This window comes from Thermobia domestica, chromosome 8, assembly GCF_964235325.1.
Source record: "Thermobia domestica chromosome 8, izTheDome1.hap1.1, whole genome shotgun sequence".
NCBI classification, from domain to species: Eukaryota; Metazoa; Arthropoda; class Insecta; order Zygentoma; family Lepismatidae; genus Thermobia; species Thermobia domestica.
The window spans coordinates 58,411,113-58,428,224 of NC_137461.1; the positions used below are offsets into that span (position 1 = coordinate 58,411,113).

At 35.1% G+C, this 17,112-nt stretch overlaps 1 long non-coding RNA gene across 3 annotated transcripts in view; it reads left to right on the forward strand.

Moving 5' to 3' along the window:
• The first annotated feature begins 6,285 nt into the window (after positions 1-6,285).
• LOC145692931 (uncharacterized) overlaps positions 6,286-17,112 on the forward strand; it is a 1,320,660-nt gene continuing 1,309,833 nt past the window's right edge. For 2 of the 3 annotated variants that reach the window (XR_014132665.1, XR_014132666.1), the window contains exon 1: positions 6,286-6,817. This is a non-coding gene — a long non-coding RNA (uncharacterized LOC145692931). The remainder of the gene's footprint in view (positions 6,818-17,112) is intronic. The other variant, XR_014132667.1, reaches the window with a different exon arrangement.

Below are 17,112 nucleotides of genomic sequence, written 5' to 3' on the forward strand. Positions count from 1 at the left end.
TTGACAAAATAGTTGACACTGGGAAACTATGTGGAATGAAAATCAACATAAAAATTCGAAAATCATTAGAATGTCGCGTGGAAACGCGCCCTTACATTTTAGAGTAGAACAAAGAGAACTTGAAAAGATTGATTATTTCAAATGCCTCGGAAGAATTTAGGCGAACGGCTCTTACTGCACCAATGCGATCAGGTCAAGAATTGACATAGTCAAAGAACCATTCAACAAGAAAAGATCACTCTTAACTAGCAGGCTTAATATTGGAGTAAGAAAGAAGTTCGTCAACTGCTAATAGAGAATTGGACTGTATGGTTCAGAGACTTTGACATTATGGAAATTAGAGAAAAAATATTTAGAAAGCTTCGACATGTGATGTTGGAGGAAGATGGAGAATATAAAATGAACAGAAAGAGCAACAAACGAAGTTTTAAAACGGATAGGAGAGAAGAGGACGCTTTTTATCAGCATTCTTTATAGGAAGGTCAGTTGGATTGAACACATCTTGCGGAGGAATTGTCTTCTTTATACCGCTATAGCAGAAAAGATGAAAGGAAGGCAAAGAGTAGGAAGAAGAACACAGCTGATCGATGATTTGAAAAATAGAAGAAAATATTGGGAGTTAAAAGAGGAAGCTGAAGATCGAGAAATATGGTAGAAACATTTCCAGGTATAAACCTAAAATAATAATAATAATAATAATAATAATAATAATAATAATAATAATAATAATAATAATAATAATAATAATAATAATAATAATAATAGTAGTAGTAGTAGTAGTAGTAGTAGTAGTAGTAGTAGTAGTAGTAGTAATTGAACATTTGTCAGCAAGATAACTTTCCACTTCTGAATTAATAATTAATAGTCGTGCATGGATTTGATTTGATATTTATTTTAACGTTCCTTTCAGCAGTGAGGCTATATGAGCCGTGGACCTACAGTTTAAGGGTCTTCACTACAGCGAAATTAAACTGCCGCTAATTTTAGATTTTTTCTGTAATATCTTCAAAACAAATAAAAATGTTCGAAAAACAGAAACGTAGTGAACTAGACAATACGATTTTGCATGTGATACCTTTACCACAATTCACCTATCAGCTTTTGGTATGCCACTATTTACAGAACCCACAAAAAATGCTAAATCTATCTACACTTGCAAATTAAAAGCAGATAGATGAGTTGTCACATGCAAAATCGTATTGTCTAGTTCTCTCCGTTTCTGCTTTTCGAATATTTTTTATTTGTTTTGGTGATATTACAGAAAAACTCTAAAATTAGCGGTAGTTTAATTTCGCTGTACTGAAGACCCTTAACGTGGGGTCCGAACCACATGAGCTCATGCCGGAAATCGAACCCGGGTCTTCAACGCCAAAGTCGCATACACTTACCGCTAAGCTACGACGGAGCTTTAGTAGCGCATGTATATTGGTCCTATTTTTAAGTTGAATTAGGTTTCCCGGTGCTATTGTGGGCTTGATTATGCATGCAGTGTTTAAATGTAGAACGAAATAAATTTTGATTTCTATATAGTTAGTATTAAATGGATATGACGAAAGTCAGGAACCTAAAAATAATTTGTAACAAAAAATGGATCAATACAGATGTAGTATTGAGTAGCTTTTTGCTTGAGTTTAACGAAATGTAACTGCATGTAGTGCTAATTAATTTATAAAATTTCTCAATGTGGAAATAACCGTGGAGAATGAACTTTTTGCTGTCATCTTAACATTTTAGATAGAAATGGTTTAATTACTGACTTCTGAAACAACTGTATGAATATAAACTCCCCTACAAACAAAGAGTGTTAAAGAGAGATGCTCAGAAGTATTTTAGTTTAACGTACCACGATTATGCCCGTTAGGTTAAGAGAGACGAATGATTAAGGCAAGTGGATGATGATGAAAAAAATGATGGAATGAAAAAGTGGAAGGAAATTGGAGTATCCTGGGAAACCCCACGAACACGATATTGTCCACAACTAATTTCTTTAGCCGAGAATCGAACCATAGACCACACGCACCAGAGGTAAGCGCTCTACCACTGAGCCACTGTGACCCCCCCCCCCAAAAAAGAAGATATACAGAAACAGTTGAGAAAAGAGAATACCTTTAACTTACCAGTAATACTACAAAACTACAGTAATTTTTCGTAAAATACCAATGAGACACTGACAAACACACTGCCATTCCATTTTTGTTAATTCATAATATTGTCTATCATTTATTTGTTTATATAATAAGGTTTTCAGACGTAAACTGCAAGTTCAATTTATGCTGGAATCAATAACAATCTCAGTATTTGTTGGGATTGCGAATACAAATTGTAAGGCAGAAAATGTAACAGAAATTTTCCCCATGATTGAAATGTGGTTAATGTTGTATTTTGAAATTTAATCTGTTGTGGATTCCGAGTTGTGATTAGGTATAAAAGAGTCTTAAGGAGCTCTGTTTAAATAATTGAACGACCATCCATTTCTTATTGATGACGTTGCAATATCCGACGTAAAGTTGGTAGGCATTATGTTGTTTTAGAATTAAATCAAATGATAAAAGTTATGAAGAATAATATATATATATATATATATATATATATATATATTGTATTGGTACACGTTCAGGTTAATGATGCATCGTTACTGTAACACCATTATTCCTGGCTTCTTACTGTAGATTGGAATTTGACAATATCATGTTATAATGTTTGATCAAATTTATAACATTGTCTTTATTATTATTATTATTATTATTATTATTATTATTATTATTATTATTATTATTATTATTATTATTATTATTATTATTATTATTATTATTATTGAAATAAAATACGTTATATTCCAAATATCACTAAATTTCAAACCTTCCTCTCTATCTAATGTTCTATCATCTAAGATTATTTCCATTGCTTCTCTTTATTATCTTTTATATCCGTGAGTGGATGTGCTACAACAACCCATTTTCAAACAATCTGATCAAAATCTGATCATTTTCAAACAATCTGATAAATATCTGATCAGTGATCATACTTGGTTTTAATTGTTCGTCTTACAAAAGGACACTAGTAAAGTTTTGCAAGTGCCCTTTGTATTTGTCCAATATATCACACTCACATGGGATCGAGTGATATCTGGGGTGTCAAATCTTTCTTGATCTTTCACGGAGCGTAGTGTTTTATCTTTAAAATGGCATATGAATTGTTGCTATTCCGGTCTCGTCAATAAACGGCTTATTATGTTAGAGTATGAATGACAATTTTTGTTGTTCTTCCAAAGCCCTGCTTAATTTTTGCTTCTTGTTACATTTCAGGCTTTTCGTTATTGATATACTTTTTATTATAACCACTGTAACCAATATAACCATTTAAAACACATGTTAAATTCAACAACTTAAAATTCTAGAAATATATCACAGTAATTGCACAACAATTTACAAATTAGCTAGTTGAACTCTGCTGATGAACGCAGTTAGTGCGTTTGAGTTGAGTTGAGTTGATTTTGAGTTGCACGTCCCTTTCAGGAGCGAGGCTACATGAGAAAGGACCAATTGATTGACGTGGGTTACGAACCACATGAGCTTTCTCCAGGAATCAAACCCGGGTCTCCCACACCAAAGGTGCGTGCGCTAACCGCTTAGCCACGAAGGAGCTCATTAGTGATTTTAAAACGGAAGTTAAAATAAAAGAAATCAAATACGGATGGAATACCAAAAATTAAACTTTTTGGATTGAACTTTAAATTCATCTCTGTGAACTTGTCTATAATATGTCTGGAATATCTTTAAAAAAAATCAACACAGGGACAAAGAAGAATAATTATAAAAGAATAAGAACTATCAACTGTTACTGACAACGAATGACATAAAAATAAATACTTTTCTCGATTTTCTCGAAAATTGCACATGAGAATTTGCCTGCAAACATTGTCATTATTAGAGACCGGATGTTAGGCAAAATGCCTATTGTTTAATATTAAAGATATGATCAAAAATAACGTTTCAAAGTTTATGTGGGGGGTTATAGTTTCGATTTAAGCCAATTTTATTTTGCCTATTTTGCCTATTTCGACCTTTACTGCCTAAATAATTGCTTTAGTGCCTAATGTTACCTATTTTATGCATTTTCTTTAAAATAAGCCTTCATTGGGAAAATATATAATTTATACAAAATAAATAAAGACGCATATATACGTATAATAAGTGTTTGTAAATACAAACACGTGCTACGTTACAATGTACATACACGGTGAACTTCAAAGATGTGCATATACTTTGGGAGGTGATTAATTACATCAAAAGAAGACAAAAAGTCCTGTTGTATTTTGCCGAATTCTGTGTCGTGTACGAGTGACAGTGGTGCCAACTTGGAATCGAAAATCGTACACATACTTCGACAGATGATTCGTGACATGTAAAGAAGACAAAAAGTTCTCTTGAATGTCAGGAAACACCTCCCGAAGTATGTGCACACTTTTATGTCTCGTACCAATTGTCAGGATTTGATTTTCAATTTTAAGATGGCACCCCTGTCACTCGTACACAACGCGGAATTCCACAACATGCAACAGGACTTTTTGCCTTCTTTTGATATGCATCAAGCAACAGGTCTTCTTTTGATATCACGAATCACCTTCCGAAGTATGTGCAGATCTTTTAGGTTCACCCAGTATGTATGAATGCATAAGAAGCTTCGTTTTTATAAGTACAATAAAATAAGATATTAACAAACAGGTATGTTTCTATATTCTTTGAACATTATCTATGACCTGAACCTATTTTTTAATGGTATTGAGTATTTATCTTCATTATTTCGAGTTACATTTTAGTGCCTATTTTACTGCCTATTTTTAAAATTTTTAGTGCCTATTTGCCTGCCTATTTTACAGGTTTTTAGTGCCTAAACATCCGGTCTCTAGTCATTATATTTAGCTCGATGCCATCTATTGATTCACATATGCATCTTCTTTGGACATTATTATAGTTTTTAAAAAAAGGTTAAAATTTAAAAGTTTTCCGCTTTATCTCATTCTCATTAAACATACTTTGTATTATTGTCGTGGTAATGTGATAATAAAGAGATCAATGTGGATATACTTGAGTATCAGTTTCATCGTATTGTACAACTTCAAATTTTATTCTTTAAAAAAAAAGATTTTTTTTCAAAAACTACGCATAAGTATTTACACTTACACATTAATTTTTGTTCAGCTCAGTGTAGTCTACTGATTATTCGTGTCTCATCTATAGACACTTTTCCCTGTTATAAGCTTGTAACACTGAAGAATCCTCACTTCCGGTTCTAATCTGAAGACTATCTATTAACAATCGAAAACGTACCACAATTCAATTACTTTGTGTAGAGTTAAATGATTCTTTTCAGGACCGAGTCATAGTAAGATACAGGCTCGCATCTAGAATTTTTTTATTGGGAGGAGTTCAAGGGGAAGGGTTCAAGGGTCCAATACTAGAAGGCTAGACGTGTAGGTAGTATCAAACTGGTATTCTTCTGCTCCCAAAAAGACGATAATTAATTGTAAAATGCTTCCACCTATATTTTAAGGAGGGGAAAATGATAGAACTAGGTTGTTTTTATAAGGGAAAGAGTACAGATGGAGTGTAAGGTCAAATTTTCATGCTACATCGATCATTTTCCTGTTAAGAAAGTATACAAATGTACGTTGAGTTAGGAAGTTTGTGGGGTCCGGACCGGTGGAGGTCTCGGGGTTCCCTCACTTTCTTCATTTTACCATTCCATTCATTTCTCATTATGACCATCTTCTTTAGCCTAACCGGCAGAAGTGTGGGACGTAAAACTTTAAGATTTCATTTTTCATTTTTCAAGTGGTACTAGAAATAGTTATTTCTCTACATATTCCTAACACACCTTTAATATACCCAAATTTTCTGAAACACTTGCCAGCAAATTAGAGAATGGAAGCACCATTGTGATGCGAATTACTCCATTCTGAATGTAATATGTGACCTTTTTAACATCTAATTTCAATTACATCCACACAAAAAAAGTTTGCTTAAAATACTGAGTTAAAGTTTCCGTCGTCTTACCTCAGCCTAACACTTCGCTTACCCCTACCGTCAAAAACCATTCATCTACGCGTAAGCTTTGGCCAGTTCGGGGATTCCTTTGCCCTTCCTCTCCAGCTTAGATGAGAAATCAGCGTGGTAGGTTTGAATAAGAGTCACAAATAAACTTGGGAAACACTTGCCTCCTGGCAATCCTGTCTAATGGATAAAAGCAAGCAAAGAGATTTGATCGCTCGCCGTCACGGCGCGCGCACAAGCAGTTGCTAGACGCTAGAGGCGATCACTGGTGGTAGAAGAGACAGTGGCCGAAGGTAGCGAAGTAGTAGCAATGTTTGTTTGATAAGAGTAGTGTCTGCTGAATGTGTGTGAAACAGCGACCGAGGGAGTGTTCGGTGCACGCTCGTCTACAAATCGACTCCGTTCCGCGCGATGTGGTTGTAGTGCGTGGATTTTGCCTCGCAGGGGTTAAAAAAAAAAGGCCGCTATTGACACTGAATTTACGTGTAATATAATAGAAAGCCAAAATTTAATTGTATGTGTGTGTGTGTGTGGTGTTTTTGAAAGAAATCATTATTGTTTTGAATTTTACTTAAAAATGTGAATTCTTGAATTCGTTGAGTGAATGTGTCATGTGAAATGATTGTTTATTGTGGGTTTCTTTGCTGTTTTTGCAGTGAAAGTGTAAGAAAATAAATTTTCATTTATTTGTGAAACATTTTATACACTGTCATCTGTTGTGATTTCTGAAATATATTTTGGCCACTCAATGTTTCATCGATAAGGTAAGTTACGATGACGTTTTAATTGAAAATTAATGTTTTTCGTAATGCCAGATTCATAACATTTCATCCAATTTGGCTACAAGGTCAAGGAGACCGTTACCATTATAGCTGATTTTGGAAAGTTTATTTTATTAGTGAAAAGTGGTGAACTTAGTTTTGAATCTTCTGTAAGCGTGAGCGATACTTAATGGACAAAGGAAGCTCGAATTGGTACCTTATTATCAGCGACGGAAATATGCTAGTTGTTGCCCGGGGCAAGAACTCACCTTAGTGCCCCCCTGACCAACCAAACCAAAATGCTCCCCAAAATATGTGTCCAATTTTGCGCCCTCCCAATCCGGCGCCCTTAGCACAAGCCCAGTTTTTACCCCCAAGTTACGTCACTGCTTATTACATTTTATGTATGTGCTTGTATAGAGATTTTAAATGTAATGGTACAACATAGAGAGGTGCGTGGGGAGTAAGTCAGACTATTGAGACATTTTTGTTTTCAAACTTCAATTGATACAAAAGAAACAGTTTGAAAGTTAGAGAATAATGGCTATATTAGCTTAGCTACAGCTATAGCTTTAGCTACATTATAGATAAAGAGCTTCACAAGAAAAAAAAACAGAGAAAGAAGTAACTTATACATTCAATTAATTTAAAATGTTTAATAAAAACTCGGAATTTACAAATATAACTGCACTCTATAAAGTATCCCTGAAATTCCCTCGAGCACCTCGCGAGCAATTAAGCATTAAAATCATCGCTCAATGTGTGAAAGTATATATATATATATATATATATATATATATATATATATATATATATATATATATATATTCCATAGATACTTTGTGAAATTTGGATCTCCAAATTTCCATTACTCCCACTAGCTACAAAATTTTACATAAACCACTCATAAACATGATTTCTGTGATCTAACTGAAAACAAGCACCTTCTTTCAATCAGAAAGTCAGCCTGATCAGAGCTTTTAATTAATGCAAAGATTGAGTCTGACAAAGGAGTATCGGAACAATATACCTAACTAGATAAAGAACTATACATCTGCAAGTGCTCCTCGTTGTAATGATTCTTCTCTCAATGTGAAGATTTTGAAAATCAACAATTATTTCGTTGAAAAAATAGTTGAATAATATATATTTTTTAACCTCTTCTCTACAACCTGAAGTAAATCAAATAGATGTGTAACTCTTGTTAACCTTTTAAGATCTTTATTTCAAATCAAAATACTAAATTGCGTCATACAGTGTGAAAACATAGCCTTTTAAATAAGAGAAGTAAATGGTTAGATTTTCTTGGAGAAGACTGTACATATTCCCATTGATATGTGGAACTTTGAAAACAAGAAGCGCGAGGAGTAACACACACACACACATACACACAAATGCAGTTGAAGGTGGTTCTATAGGATGAACAAGCTGGTGAAGACACCTCATCCTATTTTTTGGTTTGATTCCAGGTGGGAGCTCATGTGGTTCCAATTTTACGTTAATCAGTAGGTCCATGCCTCATATAGCCTCACTGCTGAACGGGTCGTTAAACTCAAAATCAACTAAACTCGACCTATTTTTTTGGTACTGAACCAAGTCTGAAGAAGGAAGTTAAATTCAGCTATTAATTATATGGTATTAGTGAAGACGACATATCGATAAACGTATCAAGGGCTCCAAGGAAAAAAAAATACGACAAAGGATTAGAAGACTATGACAAACTGACAACTGAGCTCTTTTCGTTGATGTCTAATGACTAGCGCACGTTCATTAGTGCATACGAGATTCCGAATTCGATTCCTGGTAGAAGTTGTGTTGCCCACTAAACGAGAAGACATAGAATATGACATGATGAGAGACAAGACGAGACAAGAGCTCTCCCAATAGAAAACATTATACTTTTCGAGACGATACCTCACCTACTCGATACTTTTTCGGCTTCAACTCGAGTCTTGTTCTTAACTCCATAATAGGAGAGCAACGAACACACTTTAATGGACCAAATCCCATTTTTAACTGCAGTTCTCGGCGACCACATCACCCGAGTAATTGAGAAAGAAGAAAAGAATGAGGAAGGATGGAAGTGGCCTTGGACCAGTATGTGAGGTACCATCCAGGCTTGTGTCTGGTGTGAATGAAGAATATCTAAGGAAACCTCACACTGGATGGTTGCCCTGAAAAAGATTTTCGACCGAGGGTCCCTACCAGGAATAAAACCCGGAACCATTCGATACAAGCGCCACTTAATTTTCTTTGTGTTTGTGTGTTTAACATCAAAAGAGTTTTAACCCTCAAATGAGACTGTAAATATTCTCAAATTGGAGTTATTTATGTTCTACTGTTTCAACATTTGTATATTTGATAGACGCATTACTACCAGTCAAATATGTGAAAGAGAAATCAAAATTTGGAATTTCTAAACATAAAAGTTTTAAAAAAAAGTATAGCGGGAGAAAGCTTCAAAGGAGTAAACCCTGACTTGATTGAGTTCCCGACTTGTGTACATACAAAACTATTAAAATTTAAAATTTTAAAATGAATTCTATTACTGGTTTCTGTAGCAAAGAGCAAATTTATTATTCTCTGAAAGAATTTCTTGTCGCGCGTACTAAGGAAGATAGACGAGCTCCAGTATCTATTTTTCACATGCGTAAGGAAAAAAGAAGTTTCGTTCCATCAATAGCTAAAGGTGTGAGAAATTTATGAAAAGCCTATCAATTGTAAAACTGGTTAAGCTACATTGTAGCATTTTCGCGAAATAACGCTGTATAGTTTATTTGGGAATGTATTGGGTTACTAGTGGGAAAAAATGAAATGAAATCTTTGTTTTACGTCCCACGGTTATGCCGGGTAGGCTAAGGGAGACGGTGATTACGAGAAATGAGTGAAATGGTGGAATGAAGAAAGTGGGAGAATCCCGAGAAAACCCACGAGCAAGGTGTTTGTCCACCACAAAGACCACACGGCGCGAGCTGGGATCGAACCAGGGACCCCAAGCATCAGAGGTGAACGCTCTACCACTGAGCCACCGCGCCGCCCGGGGAATCATGGTGTGCAGAACATGACTGACATATATTGAAAGACTTGTTTGTCCATTGTCAAGATATGACACTACTATACTGGCAAACTCTGAGAGGAGTAGTGATGTATACGCAAGGATACTGCATATACAATTTTCTTTGTTTTTCTCCGTTTCACTGAAATCTGCCATACAGTGTTATTCAGGAGAATGTGTGAAATTAGCTCGGAAAGATAGAAATTGTAACTGCAGACACAAAAGCGCAACAATGGCAAACAAGATTGAAGCAGATGTTTTCGATTTGACGAAGAAAATTCTTTCCATTCTGTATAGAACTATACAATACAACTTAAAAAATAAAATCTCTACTTAGCACTTTCTCCAGAGAATCACCTAATCACCTATACGTAGACGTTCTGATCCTTTCGGGTGTGAATGATTGTATGCCACGATGAAATTTAGAACACGTCTATGAAAGTTTACTACTGTACCAGAAGAATTAACCTGCCGACTTGATTCACACGAGCCATCCAGCCAAAGAGTTTCCTATAAAAGCAGTAATGCTTACAGTAGTCAAGTTACTGACAACTATTTGGATTGATACGGTAACTTTTTTTTAATAATAAATTCCAAATATGGCCAGGGTGATGACTAATCGAGACATTGCAGTGTGGGAAGCAATGAGAACTATCAAACTAATTCCCTTTATTTTCTTATTAAAAGAAAATAAGAAATAAAGTGCAATGATGTTTTACAAAGTAAGAAGTGCCGGAGATAAAATTTATTTCATCCATATCTACGGAAAATCTTAAGATACTTATTAGTCAAGAATCACAAAATGGAAAACGGAAGTGGAGCGAGCAAGTTGTACAAGTGTATATTGACAAAGACCATAATACCATGTCACTGAAAAGAAACTTATAAGACCTCCAAGAAGAGAAAGAGCACGGAAATTTTGTAAGAATTTTTAACCGTTCGGATTTCCGGAGAATCTTAAGACAGGGTATTAGTCAAGAATCACAACATGGAAAACGAAGTCAAGGGTGTAAGTTGTGCAAGTGTAAATGAAAAAGACGTATAGAACATAGTACCATGTGTCTGAAAAGAAACTTAGAGAGGAGCATTCAGATTTTGTGGGAATTTTTAAAATTAGATGGAAAGATAATGGAGAATTAGACAAGAAGAGGGCATATAACTTTTAATTAGTGCAGTGAGTCCAAGGGTAATTTTAGTAAAGTATTCACAAGAGAAGGTAATGAGAGTAAAATTTGTTGGTGACAAGATTAGAAAGGTAAGACTGAAAAAAAAAAAAAGAGAACTATGATGCTAATACAGAACGTATGCACCAACCATTACGCACTTAACTTAAGAAGTTGAAGAAATTATGGGAAATAAAATAAATGTACAAAAAAGGAAAAAATAATTGTAGTGTATAATTGTAATGGGTAATATGAAAGTTCTTGTTAAGGAAGGATATGAAGAAGAGAAATGTTATAATTGTCAAAATAAATAATGACTATATTGGCTATATTTCATACTTTTTGGCCAAATAAATAATGAATTAAGAACTGGTCAAATTTTTATTAACAGATATCATTAGTAAAAAGAAACATTTGTTTCTACTAGCGCTAAAGAACAAAATTTACAATAGATGAAAATGTATACGATATATCGAGTAGAACATCTTACAATATTCGGGAATGGTTGTGAAATTAAAAAAGAAAAAAAAAGTACTCTCCATACAATTGACGTCTCATCAGATCATAGATTTGTGCTCTCTGGAAAGAATATTCAGTAGAAAAATGCAGCTAGGAGATAAATAGAATATAAAAGAATTGAACAGTGGAAATTAAATTGAGAAATAGATTTATAACAAAATAGGAAGAAAAGTATTTAAATTTGAATTTTAAAAAGAAGGGTGTAGATAAATAGTGGTAGAATCTCAGACTTTGCATTCATCAAGCGCAGAAAAGAGTAATAAAGGGTAATAAAATTCTACGAACAGAGCACGAGTAAGAAACCAATAGTTACCGTAGAGACGTTCAAGAAAATAAAATGATTAACAAAGTTAAAATCTGAAAACATGATTTCAACGAATAAGTTAAATTAATAAATACACGTTTACATAACTTTTAATAGCGAATTACGGACAACATGTAAAACGAAGAAACAATTCCACAAGAGAAAATTTGAGAACATAGAAGAATTGCAATGGTTAGGCGATATGAGGAAATGGAAGAAGGAGGTGAAATCAGCAGAAATTTGCTCTTAACAAGAAGAATCATTATGACGGAAGAAAGTAAAATGGGAAGGTAGTCACCGACTGGAGTAGAATTTCAGGGAGGTAGAGAGATGACTGTGAATCGAGTAGTAGAAAATGATATGAAAATGAAAACTCCTGAGCCTGGATCTTGAAAAGGAAAAAGAAATTAGAGGTGATGACAAAGAGTGTTTTTGTATTTAGGAATGAATTGAACACTTTCTTAGCAACAGAAGGGAGTAGGAACTAGGAAGCCAGCTGGAGTATATGATGAATGTATCAATTAAGTTTGTTAAGAATATGGAAAAAATGTTTCGATTCTAATAAGATATATGAGACGGTGAACAAAAGAGAGAGACAACAAGATTAGAAATCGAGTTTAAAAAGATATTAGAACTTCAGAATAATTTATTTTGTATTGCATTTATCAAAAATTATGGTTCGTGGTACTTAACAGAAGTGAGTATAGGGAACAAACGAATACGTTTAGAAAATTTTGAAGGGATAGATGTATTGATATGGACATAAATTTCTTTGCTTGAAACATCAAGCAACTTCTTAATTTTGACATCTCTGAGGGAAGAATACAAAGGGGAAACTTCAAGAAATAATTCTCACATCCAAGCAAACATCTTTCGCTTTCATAGATTAAATTGTTAACTTGTTGGAATACATTAATTCACCCTATGTCTGCATGATAGATATACATAATTACAATAAAGCTTGTAATCTTAATTGTATTTAGGTAAAAAATAAAAGATATTTCTGTTAGATCTAAAGAAAATTCTCGTACAAGTATCTCGGCATCCATTTGTTTCCTCTTACATTTTCATTTCACTAAATCTTTCATAATCATTCACTATTTATTCACTATCATTCATTATTATCCTTCCTCCTTCAGCTTAAAGCGCAGAACCATGGAAGTTTCTTACATAGAGATAAAAGGATGACATTATTTCCTGGAAAATTCATTAACAATGTTATCCGTTATCTTTCTATATCATATTCGTTTTCCTGAATACCTAAATAGAAGCCCAGCAGACAGTGACAATATGCCCTGTTGCTGCTAACCAATGGCATCTCACTATGGAGACTTGGACGAGAATATGCTTCGTAAAGACACTATGCATGTATAGAAAAACATTTAGCAAATAAGGACACAGAAGCACATGACGCAACGAAGAGACAAGTGTATACCCTAAAACAAGATGCACAACCACTAATCCGGTATCCTAAAGTAAACACAGGTGATGCAGACAAAATTCAGAGCTCTTTTGATCTTAGTGAAGCTACAACCAACATATACCTAATTCTCATTGTTGGGATCGTCCTGAAGAATATTTCCAAATTGAGACACTCGGCCAACAGTTCTGTTCATTTCTCCTTGTATTCATAGATATTTGCTCTTACATCCATATTTGGCGTGTAATCTCAACATAAAGTCAATCCTTTGGTGATTGGAGGAGTCCTGGTGAAAGAGAGCATATACTGATTTCGCAAAAAGAAAATGCTAGTCAAACTAATCGACAGAGAGAGACCTTATAGACCTGGACGCAACATAGGTCTGTAGAACAAGGACACACTACATATCACTCCGAAACATCTCACTGTGGAAACTTATTTCAATATTAAGCAATTAAGCACACATAAGCGACATAGTTTTGAAAGATTCTTTTATAACGCCAGATCAAAACTCATCCAGTTGATTAATTATTCGGTTGCTGTAACAGAAAAAAACAGATGACATTTGAAACACTTCTTTTCGGCGAACAGTTCAAAAACAAAGTAATGACATACATTTTTTACATTTTGTACATATATCTGGGACATACTTGAATAACACACCATCTACAAGGGGTGAATATGTGTCATCTGGAGGTGTTCATAGAGTGTCGATTAATGTGTGCCGTGTCCTACTGTGTCTAAAAGTAGTTTCTGTATTGTTTGCAGTGTAAACGTAAGAGAATAATACGATCAGCATCCCAATTACGGTAGGATAGAACACGAAATAAATTCAAAGATCAGAAGCAAGATTACCAATATGTCGTGCCCATAGTTCAATGTAATAAAAGGTAGTAAGAAACATGATCAAAAATGTTCCATACAAACCTGAAAAGTCTCATCCAGCAGTCGGGATATCTAGGTTTGATTCTCCTCAACTACATAGGAATTACTATTCCTGTGTAGTTTCAACATATTCTCTCATAGTTATTGCTGTTCAGAAACAAATTCATCAAAAGAAAAGTTGTGTTCTAGTTGATAAATGTTGCGCGAGTATTGAAGGTAATTTTCTTCCGTAGTACGAACAGCAGAAATCGTAGTGCACCATCTCAGAATAAGGTATCATGCGTCCAAACTCTGAATCCTACATGATCATTTCTTTTTGTGTATGGTTTTCATTTCACTTTCTTTCGCACATGTTTTATTTTTAAAAAAAATATTATTCTGTGTTTACTGAAGTATAAAATTTATTTATAAGAAACAAGCCTCACAATTTCTATCTGCTCATAGGTTTATAAGAAAGTGATTTATCTAGTATTTAGCTAGGAAAAAACGTATTTAAGATCACATTTTGTAGGTTTACATTAAAGAGGCAGACTACATAAGTTATTACAAAATTAATGTTATTTCAAAATAAATACAAATATTATTGAAAAATTAGTTAACAAGGAAGAAAGACAGCATGGTAAGTCATCAATTACCGTTGAGTTCATTTTTCTAGTCGCTGTCTTAACCTAGATTTTTGAGTAATTCAAATTCTGGTCACACTGTAATTTCCATGGATGGCTACACTGAAAATTCTTCCGATTCATTTTTTCGGATGTAAAATAACATTATCTATTATTGAGGTAAGTTACATTTCATTATCTCTTTTCACTTACGAAAAACGGACAAAAGAAAATATTTAGTAGTCTGGCCCCTTAAGTAGAAGATATTTAATCCTCGCACTACAAACGGGGAGTACTTTGTGCCCACCTCAGTATATTTTTTATAATTACTCTTCTAATTGTTTCCTTAAAATTGTAAGAAAATATGCTATTACTTAACATGTTTAGCCATAGCGAATGCCTTACGGTGGTGCAAATTGAACGTTAGTGTGCCTCATAAAATTTGCTATTTTAAGTTGGCGGACACAAAGTACTCTCCGTTGGTAGGACATGTGACTGACATTTAATAGTCTCTCTCCTAGATGGCAGTATAATAAATGGCAGTATCCCGACTTTTCTGAATTTGGCGGTCAGGCTTATCCCATGTACTGTTTATTTTGAAAGTTCCACGTTAGTGTGTCTCATAAATTTGCTCTTTTAAGTTGGTGGGCACAAAGTGCCCCCCTCCCATTGGTAGGAGATGTGATTGACAGTTATAATTGCCGCTCCTAGGTGGCAGTATAATAAATGACAGTATCCCGCCTTTTCTGAATTTGGTGGTCAGGCTTATCCCATGTACTGTTTATTTTGAGAGTTCCACGTTAGTGTGTCTCATAAATTTGCTCTTTTAAGTTGGTGGGCACAAAGTGCCCCCCTCCCATTGGTAGGAGATGTGATTGACAGTTATAATTGCCGCTCCTAGATGGCAGTATAATAAATAGCATTATCCCGCCTTTTCTGAATTTGGCGGTCAGGCTTATCCCATGTATCGGTACTGTTTATTTTGAAAGTTCCACGTTAGTGTGTCTCATAAATTTGCTCTTTTAAGTTGGTGGGCACAAAGTGCCCCCCTCCCATTGGTAGGAGATGTGATTGACAGTTATAATTGCCGCTCCTAGGTGGCAGTATAATAAATGACAGTATCCCGCCTTTTCTGAATTTGGTGGTCAGGCTTATCCCATGTACTGTTTATTTTGAGAGTTCCACGTTAGTGTGTCTCATAAATTTGCTCTTTTAAGTTGGTGGGCAAAAAGTGCCCTCCTCCCATTGGTAGGAGATGTGATTGACAGTTATAATTGCCGCTCCTAGGTGGCAGTATAATAAATGACAGTATCCCGCCTTTTCTGAATTTGGTGGTCAGGCTTATCCCATGTACCGGTACTGTTTATTTTGAGAGTTCCACGTTAGTGTGTCTCATAAATTTGCTCTTTTAAGTTGGTGGGCACAAAGTGCCCCCCTCCCATTGGTAGGAGATGTGATTGACAGTTATAATTGCCGCTCCTAGGTGGCAGTATAATAAATGACAGTATCCCGCCTTTTCTGAATTTGGTGGTCAGGCTTATCCCATGTACTGTTTATTTTGAGAGTTCCACGTTAGTGTGTCTCATAAATTTGCTCTTTTAAGTTGGTGGGCACAAAGTGCCCCCCTCCCATTGGTAGGAGATGTGATTGACAGTTATAATTGCCGCTCCTAGATGGCAGTATAATAAATAGCATTATCCCGCCTTTTCTGAATTTGGCGGTCAGGCTTATCCCATGTACCGGTACTGTTTATTTTGAAAGTTCCACGTTAGTGTGTCTCATAAATTTGCTCTTTTAAGTTGGTGGGCACAAAGTGCCCCCCTCCCATTGGTAGGAGATGTGATTGACAGTTATAATTGCCGCTCCTAGGTGGCAGTATAATAAATGACAGTATCCCGCCTTTTCTGAATTTGGTGGTCAGGCTTATCCCATGTACTGTTTATTTTGAGAGTTCCACGTTAGTGTGTCTCATAAATTTGCTCTTTTAAGTTGGTGGGCAAAAAGTGCCCTCCTCCCATTGGTAGGAGATGTGATTGACAGTTATAATTGCCGCTCCTAGGTGGCAGTATAATAAATGACAGTATCCCGCCTTTTCTGAATTTGGTGGTCAGGCTTATCCCATGTACCGGTACTGTTTATTTTGAGAGTTCCACGTTAGTGTGTCTCATAAATTTGCTCTTTTAAGTTGGTGGGCACAAAGTGCCCCCCTCCCATTGGTAGGAGATGTGATTGACAGTTATAATTGCCGCTCCTAGGTGGCAGTATAATAAATGACAGTATCCCGCCTTTTCTGAATTTGGTGGTCAGGCTTATCCCATGTACTGTTTATTTTGAGAGTTCCACGTTAGTG